Below are 14,518 nucleotides of genomic sequence, written 5' to 3' on the forward strand. Positions count from 1 at the left end.
CATTGAATCCATCCAGCACCTTGTGTACTCAAGGTTCCAGCATCTGCTGCTTATGGGTCACTGAAAGTTCAGATTTGTTGTCAGAGAACGTACACTACATCACATGGAACCCTGAGATTCCTTTCTCCTGCTGGCGAGGCAGAAGTACTACTTGATGGCAGTGTGAAAAAATGCTGTACACATTGTACACACGTAAACAAATAAAGAAATATAAACAAACTTACCTTGAAATACAGGGAGGAAAGAAAATCAACACAATGCACAAGTAAGAGTCCTTAAATGAGTTTGTTTATATTTTTAAAATGTAGACATGCAGTAATGGTATCAGGCCATTTCGGCCCACGAGCCTGTGGCACCCAGTTTACACCCCATTAACCTACAGCCCCGGAACGTTTCGAAGGCACGTTGTTGTTAGGGAGTCTGATGGTGGGGGTGGGGGGTGGTTAGCGGCTGTTCCTGAAACTGGTGGTGCAAATCCTGTGGCCGCTGTACCTCTTTCCTGATGGCAGCAGTGAGAACAGAGTGCCTGCTGGGTGGGGTGGGTCTTTGACGATTGCTGCTGCTCTCCGACGGGAATGTTCTCTGTAGGTGTTCTCGATGGTGGGGAGGTATATCTCCTCATAAAAGTGGGCCTTCCCAATGCTGACTATCCCTGTTAATTCTGTCTTTTTGAAGTCCAGGTTTCTAGCCTCCAAAAATGGATTCTAAGAAGCTTACCTCACTACCTTTAAAGCAATGGATCAGTAATTACTTCTAATAATCAGTACAAGGATAAATGGCCTACTATCTTCTGAATGATACTGGTCACGTTATACGCAGGAGGAAAAATTTCCAGTGTAAATAATAACCAATGAATCCACTGCCATGTGAACTAAAGCCAGATTGAACCCAGTGTGGTGTCAACTATATGAACTAAGTGTCAACTAAGTGAATCCAGTGCAGTGTGCATAATGTCCAGAATGAATTATACCAGCATGAATCAAGTGCAGTAAACTATACAAGTGTGAATCCAGTGCAGTAAACTATACAAGTGTGAATCCAGTGCAGTGTGGCCTATACACAGTTAATCCAGTGCCTTGTAAATTGGGCCCAGAGTGAATCCATTGTGATGCAAATACTGCCTAGAGAGCATACTGTACAGCGTGAACTACAAGTGAATCCAGTGCATTCTGTACTATACCAGAATGAACCCTACACAGTTTGAATAAAATCCAGAATGAATCCAGAGCAGTGCGAACTATTCACAGCATGCATGCAGTGCATTGTGAGCTTCCTAGAGTGAATCCAGTGCACTGTAAACTATACCCAGAGTGAATCCTGTGCACTTCAAACTATGCCCAGAGTGAGTCCAGTGCCATGTGAACAATTCCTGGAGTGAATGCTGTACTGTGTAAATGATACACAGAACAAAACCAGTGCAGTGTGAAATATACCCAGAATGAATACAGTACAGTGTGGATTATACCCTGAGTGAATCCAGTTCAGTGTGAACTATAGTCAGTGTGAAACCAGTGCAGTGTGGACTGTACACAGAGAGAATCCAGTGCATTGTGAATGACCCAGAATGAATCCACTGCCATGCAAAACTATATCCAGAGTGAATCCATTACAGTGTGAACTATACCAAAAGTGAATCTAGTGCCATGAAAACTATACTCAGAGTGAATCCAATGCCATGTGAACTATACCCAGGGTGACTCCAGTGCCGTGCGAACTCTCCCCAGAGTGAAATCAGTGAATCCAATGCCATATGAACTATACCCAGAGTGATCCACTGCAAACTATAGACAGAATAGATCTAATCCATGTTAACTTTACCCAGAGTGGATCCAGTGCTGTGTAACCAATGCCGTACAGAATCCATTGTTCTATGAAATGATACCCAGAGTGAATACAATATGGTGTGGAAATAACCCCAGAGTGGATCTAGTGCCATGCACTGCACCTAGAGTAACTCCAGTGCAGTGTGATCTGGCACCAGAGTGAACCCAGTGCCATGTGAATTACACCCAGGGTGAATCCAGTGCCGTGTGAACTTCACCCAGAGTGAACCCAGTGCCATCTGAATTACACCCAGACTGAAATCAGTGCCGTGTGAACTATACCCAGGGTACTTCAATGCAGTGTGAACTCTCCCCAGAGTGAAATCAGTGCACCCAGTGTGAAACCAATGCCATGTGAACTGTACCCAGAGTGAATACAGTGCAGTGCAAACTACACGAAGAGCAAATCTGGTATAGCATGAACTATTATCCAGAGTGAATCCAGAGTCATGTGAACTATACCCAGAGTGAATCCACTGCTGTGCGAACTATAGACTGAATGGATCTAATCCATGTTAACTTTACCTAAAGTGGATCTAGTGCCATGTAACCAATGCTGTACAGAATCCACTATTCTATGAAATGATACCCAGAGTGAATCCAGTGCAGTGTGAAATACCTCCAGAGTGAATCCAATGCAGTGTAGAAATACTCCAAGAGTGGATCCAGTGCCATGCGCCACACCTAGAGTGACTCCAGTGTCATGAGAAACTACACCCAGAGTGACTCCAGTGCCATGTGAACTATACCCAGAGTGAATCCAGTGCCATGTGAACTATACCCAGGGTGATTCCAGTGCAGTGCAACTCTCCCCAGTGAAATCAGTGCACCCAGTGTGAATCCAATGCCATGTGAACTTTACCCAGAGTGAATACAGTGCTGTGTGAACTACACCCAGAGTGAATCCACTGCTGTGCGAACTATAGACAGAATGGATCTAATCCATGTTAACTTTACCCAGAGTGGACCTAGTGCCATATAACCAATGCCCAGACATATTCCACTGTTCTATGAATGATACCCAGAGTTCATCCAGCGCAGTGTGAAATATTCCAGAGTGGATCCAGGGCAATGTTGAAATATCCCCAGGGTGGATTCAGTGCCATGAGCCACACCCAGATTGGACCCAATGCCATGAGCTGCACCCAGAGTGGATCCAGTGCCATGTGAACTACACCCAGAGTGAATTCAGTGCTGTTTGAACTACACACAGACAGAATGCACTGTTCTATGTACGATACCCAGAGTGAATCCAGTGCAGTGTTGAAATACTCCCAAAGTGAATCCAGTGCCATATGAGGTGAATTCAGGGTCATGTGAACTATACCCAAGGAGAGGAGAGGGGGGGGAGAGAGGAGGGAGGAAAAGGGGAAGAGAGAGGAGGGATGAAAGAAAGGGGAAGAGAGAGAGAGAGAAGGGAGAAGAGAGAGGAGGGGAAGAGAGAGGAGAGGGAGATGAGGAGGGGGAGAGGGAGAAGAGGAAGGAGGGGAGAGGGAGGGGAAAGAGAGGAGAGAGAGAGAGGAGGGGAGAGAGAGGAGGGGAGACAGAGGAGGGGAGAGAGAGAGAGGAGGGGAGAGAGGAGGGGAAGAGAGAGAGGGGGGTAGAGGAGAAAAACAGAGGAGGGTGAAAGAAAGAGGAGGAGGCGAGAGGAAGGGGAGAGAGAGGAGGGGTGAAGAGAGGTGGGGGGAGAGAGAGGAGATGGGGGGGGGGAAGAGAGAGAGGAGGTGAGGGGAGGGAGAGCGAGGAGGTGGGGAGAGGTCCACGATCCCGAACCTCGTCCACGTGTTGCCCCTTTAAGTCGGACAGCCGCCCCATGGCAGAGCTAAGGTGGGTGACGTCAGCCCGGGTGCCGAAGACGATTGAAGGGAGCGGCGGGGGGAACAATGTGATCCGCGTCCACCTGCTAACCGGGCGCGGAGCGCAGCGGGAGGAGGGGTGGGGGAAAGAGAGAGAGAGAGAGAGTGGTGAAGGACGCGAGCAGCAGTAGCAGGCACGGCGTGAGCACGCAGGGGAAGGAGCGGCGACGGCTCGGGTCCCGGTGACAGCGGGGCTGCCGAGACCCCCTCCCTGCCTATGGTGCAGCGGCTCGCCCATGGCGCTGACCGGCCGCTCGGCGCCCGCCTCGCCGGCTGAGACGGACCATGCCGGGGTCGGAGGATGGAGCCCCTACCCTTGATGGAAGAGAAGAGGTGAGATTGGATTGCAGACGAACACGACTTTCTTTCCCACCCTCTTCCTCTTCCCCCTCTCTCCAAAGCGTCCAGTCCCCGCCACCAAATCAATACTCATTCTTTTTAAAAAGAAAACCAGACATTTCAATCCTCTGGATCGATCTCACACCCGTTCAATTCCAGTGTGAAATCTCCCACCAGGGATCTCGCTGCGTGGGGCTGAAATTCAATGTGTTTTCCTGGTGGCGATGGGATGGGAGGCTGCATTGCAGTGATCTCTATCCGAAGAAGGGAGGGTTTAACCTCTCAGAAGGAAGGAAAGGTGTTGGGAGGGAGGAGAGAGTCAGAACTGGGTTTAAAAATAAGGTTACCCGTTTACAGCTGCAGTCCTGGGAGTTTGGGATTTCCCCCTCCCCACCCTCTACATGTTGTAGGTTCAGGTACCTTTGGCCCATCGCTTCCGTCCTGCCACTCCCCTCCTTCTTATTTTTTTCCCTAGTCATCCCCTAAGTCATTTTCCTCCTGCCTTTGAGTCAGGGAATCTGCCCCCCTGTCTCTTTTTTTCTGTGATGTGGGGGGGGGGGTGGGGAAGAGGTGCAAACTGGAAGGTTTCAGATCATTATCCAAATGGCAAGGTCAGGCCACCGGAGGAGAAGGCAAGTGGGACGTCGGCCGTCGTTGGTGGGGTGTTTTTTTTTTGGGGGGGGTGGCTGAATTTCAGGAGCAGGGTGGTTGCCTGTGCACGAATCGCAAAAGAAGAGTTGGGCTGCGGGCCGTCGAGAAGGTAGGGGACATTGGGCCGTCGCTGCCCGAGGGATTGAATTTAGGAGCGGGGAGGTTCTGCTCCAGCCTGGGGCAGTCCTGGCCTCCTGACTCGAGGGAGGATGGGCGGTGCGGAGGAGGTTGACCAGGTTGATTTCAGAGATGAGGGGGGTCAGCCCATGAGTCGTCTGGGACTGTACTCGCTGGAGTTTAGAACCACGAGAGGGGATCTTATAAAAATTTATAAAAGGCATAGATTAGGTAGTGGTAGGTAAATGGTGGGGGAGACCGGAACTCGGGGTCAGGATTCAGGAGGAACTGCTTTTCCCAGGAGTGGAGGCGACCTCAGTCAATAGATTTAAGACAAGGTTGGAGAGATTTTTACATCGTCGGGGATGAGGGATATGGGGAAAAGGTGGGTGGAGATGAGCCCATCATCAGTTCTTCTGACCGTCTGGGCGCAAACTGGTTAACTGGGAACAAGGCACAGGCTTCAACTGGTGCTGACTGGCATGGGAAAATTGACTGGGGTTGTAGTAAATGCACAAAATGCTGGAGGAACTCAGCCAGTCTCGCAGTGTCCATAGGATGGAAAGATAGATCACGGATGATTTGGCCCTGAGCCCTTCGTCAAAGTATGTTGGAAGTGGGGTTTCAAGATTATTTTATTGTCATGTAATATTACACAAAATTGTAATATTAGACCAAGATTTACGATGAGCACTGCCTGGCGTCCCTTACAGTCAGAGAAAGAGAAGCAAAAGAGTCTCGGAGTCGCTGAGTGTCCGTGGAATTTGCACCCTCTCGCGTCCTTGTTCTGTGTCTAACCAGGTTGTGACTCCTTTTCACCGCTATGGCCAGCAGCCTGCGTGGATTTCTAGCCTTGAGTCACCAACAGCTCACCACCTGGGCGTTCCTCCGCCTCAGTGCCCCTCACCGTCCTGCCAGATCGTCTCCTCTGCTCCCCCTTCTCAAACGCTGGGGTGGTCTCCCTGTTTTCGGGTGCTCTGCTTCTCCGGAGCTCACAAACCCCTCGAGACCTCTGCCAAATGCGCCTGCTGCCATCTTGGGCCCAAACCCCATATTTGCAGGCTCCTTTAACAGACTGTTTAAAACCTGTACAGAGCATTGTAGGAGGTGGTGGTGGAGGCTGGTACAATAGGGAGATTCAAAAGACTCTTAGACAGGCACATGGATACAAGGAAAGTGGAGGGTTGTGTGTATGTGAGGTTGGGAAGAGTTTGAGTGTTGTGCGGTATATTTACACGGGTCAGCAGAACATCGTGAGCTGAAGGGCCTGTACTGTGCTGGAATGTTAATTGATTAGAATAAAGCTAGGGGAGGATGAGAGCACTGCTGTGGGGTTCATTCAGGAGCCTGACGGCTGCGGGGAAGTAACTGTCCGGGCCTGTTGGTTTCTGATTTTGTCCTCTCGACCCTTCTCCCCAATGGAAAGAGGGAAAAGAGAGGGGGTCAGCGCCAAGAGGGGGCATTGCCTTCCCCCCCCTTCAAACGGGGTGCTGTGCCCTCCCAGTACAGTCACGGCCATCTCTGGCCGTCAGACTCACCCCACCCCTCCCCTATCAGTAGCATCAAGTGTCGCTTGACGAGATAAAAGGATAGCCCTTATCTCCCGTCGGAGGGATGGATAGTGTCAACGACGGGTATCCAAGAGCATCCCCCACTCAGGTAGGCCACGGCTAGTGACCCCCCCTGTTAAAAGTGCTCCCCTCTAACACGCGAAGCCCCCCCCCCCCCCAACATTCTGGCGCCGACTCCGGGCTGCTCAGGGTGTGATGGGTCCTTTGGTACGTGGTCTGCCTTCCTTTAGGTAGCGGGAGGTGTGATGAGGGGGTGTTTCGACGGAGAGGAGGTATAGTGTCCTGAGCTCCATTCACGGTGTGCTGGTTCTCTCGCAGACCCTGAGCGGAACAGCTCCCGTCCCACTCTGCGGTGCCCCCCACCCCGGCAGTGTACTGTGTACCTATCAAAGTTGTTGAGCGACTTGCCAAACTTCCTTCCGGGGGAAGTAGAGGTATTGGGGCTCTCTTAACTATGGCGTGAACAGCAAAAGTCTGAGGCACTGTGATTGAAGTAAAATCACAGCGCTGGAGAAACTCAGCTGGTCATAGCAAAAACAAAGACGTAACTAATGTTTCAGGCTTGAGCCTTCCATCAAGGTATACCTTGACGAAGGGCTCAAGTCCGAAATGTCTCTTTACCTTTGCTATATAACGTACACTGACCTGCTGAGTTTCTCTAGTGCTGTGATTTTTACTTCATCCTGGTTAATCCAGGTCAGTTTTTTTGATATCTTTATCGCAAGGAACTGAAACCGATCTGCGCCTTCCATTTCAGCGGCCTCTCCCCCTGGAGTCAGTAATAGAAACATAGAGAAATAGGTGCAGGAGGAGGCCATTTGGCCCTTCCAGCCTACACTGCCATTCAATATGATCATGGCCATCAGTACCCGGTTCCTGCCTTCTCCCCATACACCCTGATCCCCTTAGCCACAAGGGCGAAATCTAAACTACTCTTAAATATTGACAAGGAACCGGGCTCAGCTACTTCCTGTGAAAATGAATTCCACAGAAATTTTTCCTCATCTCAGTCCTAAAAAACTTTCCCCTTATCCTTAAACTGTGACCCCTGGTTCTGGTTTTTCCCAGTATTCGAAACAACCTACCTGCATCTAGGTAAACCTTTAAGAATTTTATATGTTTCTATAAGATCCCCTCTCAATCTTCTAAATTCCAGAGAATACAAGCCTAGTCGATCCATCCTTTCTTCATATGCAAGTCCTTCCATCCCTGGTATCAGTCTATTGAACCTTCTCTGCACCCCCTCCATGGCAAGGATGTCCTTCCTCAGATAAGGTGACCAAAACTGCATGCAGTACTCCAGGTGTGGGCTTATCAAGGCGCTGTACAGCTGGAGCAGGATCTCCCTACTCAAATCCTCTTGCTATGAACGCCAACATACCATTCGCTCTCCTCACCACCTGCTGCATCCGCACGCCCACTTTCAATGCTTGGTTCACAGCGACACCCAAGTCTCGCTGCATCTCTCCTTTTCCTAAACAGATACCATTTAGATAATAATAGTCCTCTTTCCTGTTCTTACCTCCAAAGTGGATAACCTCGCACTTATCCACATTGTATTGCATCTGCAATACCACTCGCCCAACTTGTCCAAATCACTCTGCACCCTTCTAGTGTCCTCAACACAGCCAACCCCACTACCCAACTTCATGTCATCTGCAAATTTTGAGATATTGCTATCTATTCCCACATGTAAGTCATTGATATATATTGTAAACAACTGTGGTCCCTTCATCTCATTGACAATTTGTGAGAGAGAGCAAGAGAGAGAGAGAGATTGTTACCATCAGTACAGGGGTGAAGATTCCCCAACTTCTTGTCCCATCTTGTAAGATGCCCACTCATTTTCAATCGGGTGATATTCTTGGTTGAATGCTGGATGTGCCCTTTGCAAACCATGTTGTGGAAGTTTATTGTAATCCGATTGTATAAGTCCAACCTGATTAAACAGTGCTCTCCAGTCCTCTGCGCAAAACACGTAAACACTTATACCTCTCATTTTGTTCGTTTTAGATTGGTCACAGTGTTTGAGCTACCAAAAGAAAATAGACACACACACACTGAGAACAGTTCAGTTTATACAAGTCTTTATTACTAAATAGCTAGCTGAATACAATATGCAAGTCCTTCCCAATTATACTTATCAATGCCTGGACTGGTCCCAACAGCCAAAGTGAAGCAACGACTGCACACTTGTAGTAGGTTGTCTGGGTGCCGGTAGCAGCTTCTCCACCTCCCCGGACCGGGACATTCTTCTTCTTGCTGAGAAATGTTGCCAACTCTTGGAGAGTCTCAAACTTCAGCAGTGGGACCATGGCTTATATTACCCAAAAGTTGTTTATCAGATCTTATCTCTTTGAACAAATTATTTAATTATCTTCAAGGTCTCCTGACAGTCTGCGACCAACAAAAGAAAACTGCATCTCTGGGGCTCATGGTGGAAGTTGGATAATGTCTACTGATTCATATGCATCCCTGGGCCCCATAGTGTAAATTTAGGTTATGATTCAACTGCATCCTGGGCCCCATGGTGGAATTTAGGTGTGTCTACTAATTCATATGCAACAAGCAGGTTCACAGCCTTGCAGAAGCAAAGGCTGCAAAAGTAAGAAACACAGTTTAAATCTTCCATTACAACACACAACCAGGCGTAATGCATATACAGACAAACAATACATTTGTAGGACAAGAATTCATATGTATCAATATTGTTTCATGAATATGAGAATCTCAGTGAGTTAGTGCAAGCAGTTCCTTTGGTGGTTCAGCGTTCTCACTGTCGGGTGGGAAGAAGCTGTTCCTCAGCCTGGTGGTGCTGGCTCTGATCCTCCTGTATCTCTTCCCCCAACAGGAGCAGCTGAAAGATGCGGGGGTGGAAGGGGTCTTTGATGATTTTTGCGCGACCTTAAGTGATGCTGGTAGATCACGTCAATGGGTGGGGAGAGACTCCTCTCTGCCGCTCTTATGGTCCAGTGGATTGACCTCCGATTGATTTCTCTGCAGCAACCATACCCCACAATGTGTTGCAGATGGCCAGGATGCTCTCAATACAGCTCCTGTGGAAGGTTGACATGACGGTGGCTGGTAGCCTTGCCCACTTCAGTCTTCTCAGGAAGTGCAGTCGCTGTTGCGCTTTCCTGACAAGTGAGGAGATGTTGAGCGTCCACGATAGTTCACTAGTTTAGTGAACTCTGAGGAACTTGGTGCTCTCCACTCTCTCCACTACAGACTTGTTGATGTGTAGTGGAGGGTGGCTGTCCCTGGTCCTCCACGATCATATCCTTCATCTTGCCCACGTTGAGACTCTGGTTGTTACTTTCGCGCCACATCACAAGATTTTTCCACCTCCTCTCTGTTCCAGTGAGAGGCACCAAGGGCTTATTGTCATGAATGTGTGTCACAAAATCTGTTGTTTTGCGGCAGCCGTGTTGTACATAAACTGCTACAAATTACCTTTCTGTAAAAATATATTTAAAAATAAATAATTGGTGGAAAAAGAAGAGGGGGGGAAAAGTGAGGTTGTGTCTGCGGTTCACTGTCCATTCAGGAATCTGATGGCAGCGGGGAAGACACCATCCTTGTGCCACTGTCTTCAGGTTTCTGCACCTCCTTCCCCATGAAGAAGGGGGAAGGCATGGCCTGGGTGGTGAGGATAGAGGCTCCTTTCTTGAGATTAGGCCTCTTGGAGATGTCCTCGGTGGAGTGGAGACTGGTGGCCGTGACGGGGCTGGCGGAGTTCATCGCTCTCTGTGGGCCTTTTCCTGTCCTGTGCACTGTGGATAACCAGGTGGCGAGGCTACCAGCCAGAATATGCTCTCCACCGTACAGCTGTAGAAGTTTCCAAGTCTTTGGTGACAGATGAAATCTCCTCAAACTCCTCACAAAGTATAGCTGCTGGCGAGCCTTTGTTGTGATTGCATCAACGAGGAGGTCCCAGCACAGTACAGGCCCTACAGCCCTTGATGTTGTGCTGACCTATATATTGCTACTAAGAAAGGTATTAAACCTCCCCCACCCCATAACCCTCTGTTTTCTTCCATCCATGTACCAGTCTAAGAGTCTCTTAATATTTCAGCCTCCACCCACCACCATCCATAGCAAGGCATTCCAGGCACCCACAATTTCTGTGTAATTTAAAAAAAAACCCTTCCCCCTGACATCTCCCCTAAACCTCCCTCCCTTCATTTTGTGTCCTCTGGTATTTGCTATCCCTGCCCTGGGAAACTGGTGCTGGCCGTCCACCCAGTCTATACCTCTAAGAATCTTGTAGACCTCCAACAAGTCTCCTCTCATCCTTCTTCGCTCCAAGGAGAAAAGTCCAAGCTCTGCTATCCTTCCCTCACAAGAAATATTTTCCAATCCAGGCAACATCTTGGTAAATCTCCTCTGCCCTCTCTCCGTAGCTCAGAATCCCAATCAGAATTTAATGTCATGAAATTTGGGGCTTGCAGCAGCCTCGTAGATTATAACCATCTACTGCACAAAGAGTCTGTGGTTCATTGATCATTCAGGAATCTGAGGGCAGTGGGGAAGAAGCTGCCATTGTGCTTGTCGTCAGGCTCCTGGACCTCTTTCCCCAATGGGAGCAGAGTGAAAAGGGCCTGGCCTGGGTGGTGGGGGCCTTTGAGGATAGAGGCTGCTTTTTTAAGGTATTGCCTCATGTCGATGTCCTTGATGGAGTGGAGTCTGGTCCCTGTGATCTCGCAGGCCAAGTTAACAACCTGGAGTTTATTCTTGTCCTGAGAGTTGTTGCCTCTGTTCCAGGCAGTGATGCAATCAGCCAGAATGCACCCCACAGTCCACCTTTAGGAGTTTTCGAGATTCTTCAGTGACATCCCAAATCTCCTCAGACAAACTAGCCGCTGGTGAGCCTTCTTTCTGATTGCATCAATATGGAGGCTCTGGAACAGATCCTTGGAGATGTTGACAACCAGGAATTTGAAGTTCTTGACCATCTCCACTACAGAGCCCTCAACAAGGACTGGGTCGTGTCCCCCTGACTCCCTCCTGAAGTCCATGATCATCTCCTTGGTTTGCTGACATGGAGTGCAAGGTTGTGATTGTGTCACCATTCAACGATGGGATCTATTTCCCTCCTGTACATTTCCTCGTTGCCGTTTGTGGTTAGGGTAACCACCGTGGTGTCATCGGTGTTCCAGATGTATCACTTCCCTGTAATGACTGCACAGCAGAAAGTACCATTCAGGATAGTGAAATGATTTTCAGGGCAAAGTCTTGCACTTTGAGATGTCAAATGTGAGGGGAAACCCTTAAAGGAGTTGAACGGGAAAGTATGCAGACGCCGGGGATGAGTGCAACACAAACACACTGGGGCAACTCTGCAGGCTGCGCAGCATCCACTGGAAGTAAAGCCCTTTGTTGGGAACTGGGGAAGGAAAAGGGTGTGCTGCTTGTTAAGGCTTGCCCAGTTGGCATAGGGGTGCCGTTACAGCGCCAGTGGTTGGGACCGGACCTGGGTTTGAATTCCGCGCTGTCTGTCAGGAGTTTGTAGGTTCTCCCCGTGACTGTGTGGGTTCCCCTCCCCGCCCCCGGGGGCTCCCACCCTTCATAAATGTAGGTGAATGGGGACTAAATTGGGCAGCAAGGGTTTGTGGGGCCGAAATGTCTAAAATTGTTGGTAAGAATTAAAGGTAGAAGTGTAGAGAGCATAGATGAACAGGAACGGGGTCATACCCAGATACAGGTGGGGGTGGGGTTGGGGGAGAACTCGTAAAGCACTGATGTACAGAGGGTTCTGGTCCATCACTCCTTGAAAGTGTGACTCAAGTAATTTGGGGGAGTAAGGATGCCATGTAGTGCCAGTTGGGGCATGGGGCTAGAAAAGTCATGTTGCAGCTGGTCGGACCGCACTTGGAATATTTGGAATATTGTGTGCGATTCTGGTTGACCCAATACAGGATGTGGAGGCTTTGGAAAAGATACAGAAGGGATCACCTGACTGTATGTATATAACCTGATGAAACAGTGTGCACAAGAACCACATATCCATAAATGTAAAATTTAAAATAAATATAGGGTGATTTACTCGGTTACTGTTCATGAATCTCAGAGCCTGTGGAGGAAAAGCCTGGTGGCCCTGATTTTGATGCTCCTGTACCTCCTCCCTGATGGTAGAGGGTCAAAGATACTGGGTGCAGGATGGAAAGGGTCCTCAACAATTCTTTGAGCCCTATTGAAACAAAACGCTCCCGGTAATTGTGGTCAATGGAGGAGAGGTGATCTTCTCGGCCGTTTTGATGGTCTTCCGGTCCAATGCTTTGCACAATGGTGCAGCCAGATGGGACGCTCTCAATGGTGCTCCTGTAAGATGTGGTCAAGCTGGTGACCAATGGCCTTGCCCCCCAACCCTCCTGAGGAAGCGTCGGGGTGGCTGCACCTTCCTGACTAATGAGGTTCTATGGATCCAGGCTAGGTCATCCTGTATATGCACACCAAGGAAATGTTATGCTCTCCACCACAGAACCTCTGATAGTGCAGTGGAGAATGGTCAACCTCTGTTCTCTGGAGCTCCACCGGCACCTCCTTTGCCTTGCCTATGTTAAGGCTCAGGCTGTTACTCTCGCACCACTCTCTGAGCCGCCCAACCTCCTCTCGGAATGCCGACTCATCCGCAAACCCATTTTCTTTCCCCGTTTGATCTGAATCTGGCTCCACAGTCATGGGTGGTAGTGGGGTGGAGCACTCAGCCCTGAGGTACACCCATGCACAGCGCAGTGGGGACAACCAACCCGGGATGATGGCGGTCTTTTGGTCAAGATGATGGTAATGGATCAGAGGCTGTGGGGAGAGGTTGGACAGACTTTCTCTGGAGCATCAGAGGCTGAGAGGAGACCAGATGGAGATTAACAGACAAAAATTGAGAGCAATAGATAGAGCCTTGCCTCAGGGGGAAAATATCAAACTGCCAGGGAACATGCATTTAAAGGCAGGGGGAGGGGAATGTTGGGGGCATTTCTTTTTCCCAGTGCAAAGTAGTGACTGTGTGTACAGCAGTCCTTGCTGTAATAAAACAAACAGCAGAACCAATTAAGCAGAGGGTGGGGAGAGAGAGGGTGGGAGAGGGGGAGGGATTGTTCCCGGAGATATACACACATACAGAGAGCATGGTACAGGCGATGTGCTGACGTAAATGCTATAACAGTATGCACGTTATGTCTCCTGCTCCTTGTCAAGTCTCTTGTCATCTGTCTGTACAAGTCCAACCTGATCTCCAGTCCCCAGTGCAAAACACGCACCCAGACTTAACGCACACACAGACAAAAGTTCATCTCAAGCAGCGGTTTTCAAACATTTTCTTTCCACTCCCATCCTATCTTAAGTAATCCCGATGCCACAGGTGCTCTGTGATTAGTAAGGAGTAAATCGTAAAATTCTGTACACACAGAAAAAGCACAAAATGCTGGAGAGTCTCAGCAGGTCAATCCGTGTCCTTTTATAGTAGCAAAAGTCAGAGACAGAACCGATGTTTCGGGCTTGAGATGATAGGAGGAGAAGGGAGGGAGGGGACAGCAGTGGGATGTGTGGTGAAAGAACTGGAAAAGCCCAAAATGGGGGAGAAAAGGTGACAGGTTTAGTGGAAAGGAGTCTCAATGTTCACGCCCTCTGGCTGGAGGGGGGCCCAGACAGTCAATAAAATGTTCCTCCAATCTGCGGGTGGACAGGGGTGGGACTGTACACAAGGCCAATGACAGGTGTGGGGAATGTGGGAAATGTGACCCGGAATTGTTGGCCTCTGGGAGGTCGCTGTGGCTGCAGATGGAGAGGTGTGCTGGGCAAAATGATTTCCCGGTCTCCCAGATGTAGAGAAGGCTGCAGAGAGAGCACCGGATGCAGTAAATAAGTCCTCTGGATGTACAAATGTTGCTTCACGTGAAAGGCCTGTTTGGGAGGCCCTGGACCATGGTGTGGGAGGAGGTGTGGGCGCAAGCGTTGCCCCTCTTGCGGGCCACAGGGGAAGGTGCCTGGGTGGGGCAATGGTTGGGGAGGGATGAGTGCAAGAGGGAATCACGGCAGATGGCTGAGGGGCAGGGAAGATGTGTCAGAGGGTGGTGGGATCCTGTCGTGTGTAGAAAATTCTGGTGGATGATGTGTTGGACGCGGGGGGACTCTACGTGGGTTGCGTGTGGGGGCAGATGAATGA

General features: G+C 49.4%; 1 long non-coding RNA gene and 1 pseudogene across 1 annotated transcript in view; one reads left to right on the forward strand and one right to left on the reverse strand.

Moving 5' to 3' along the window:
- The first annotated feature begins 3,726 nt into the window (after window positions 1-3,726).
- The window catches only part of LOC138740764 (transmembrane protein 151B-like), a 16,979-nt pseudogene continuing 6,187 nt past the window's right edge, over window positions 3,727-14,518 (forward strand).
- The window catches only part of LOC138740765 (uncharacterized), a 16,524-nt gene continuing 10,433 nt past the window's right edge, over window positions 8,428-14,518 (reverse strand). The window contains exon 2 of the long non-coding RNA XR_011343158.1: window positions 8,428-11,538. This is a non-coding gene — a long non-coding RNA (uncharacterized lncRNA). The remainder of the gene's footprint in view (window positions 11,539-14,518) is intronic.

Source organism: Narcine bancroftii, chromosome 8, assembly GCF_036971445.1.
Source record: "Narcine bancroftii isolate sNarBan1 chromosome 8, sNarBan1.hap1, whole genome shotgun sequence".
NCBI lineage: Eukaryota > Metazoa > Chordata > Chondrichthyes > Torpediniformes > Narcinidae > Narcine > Narcine bancroftii.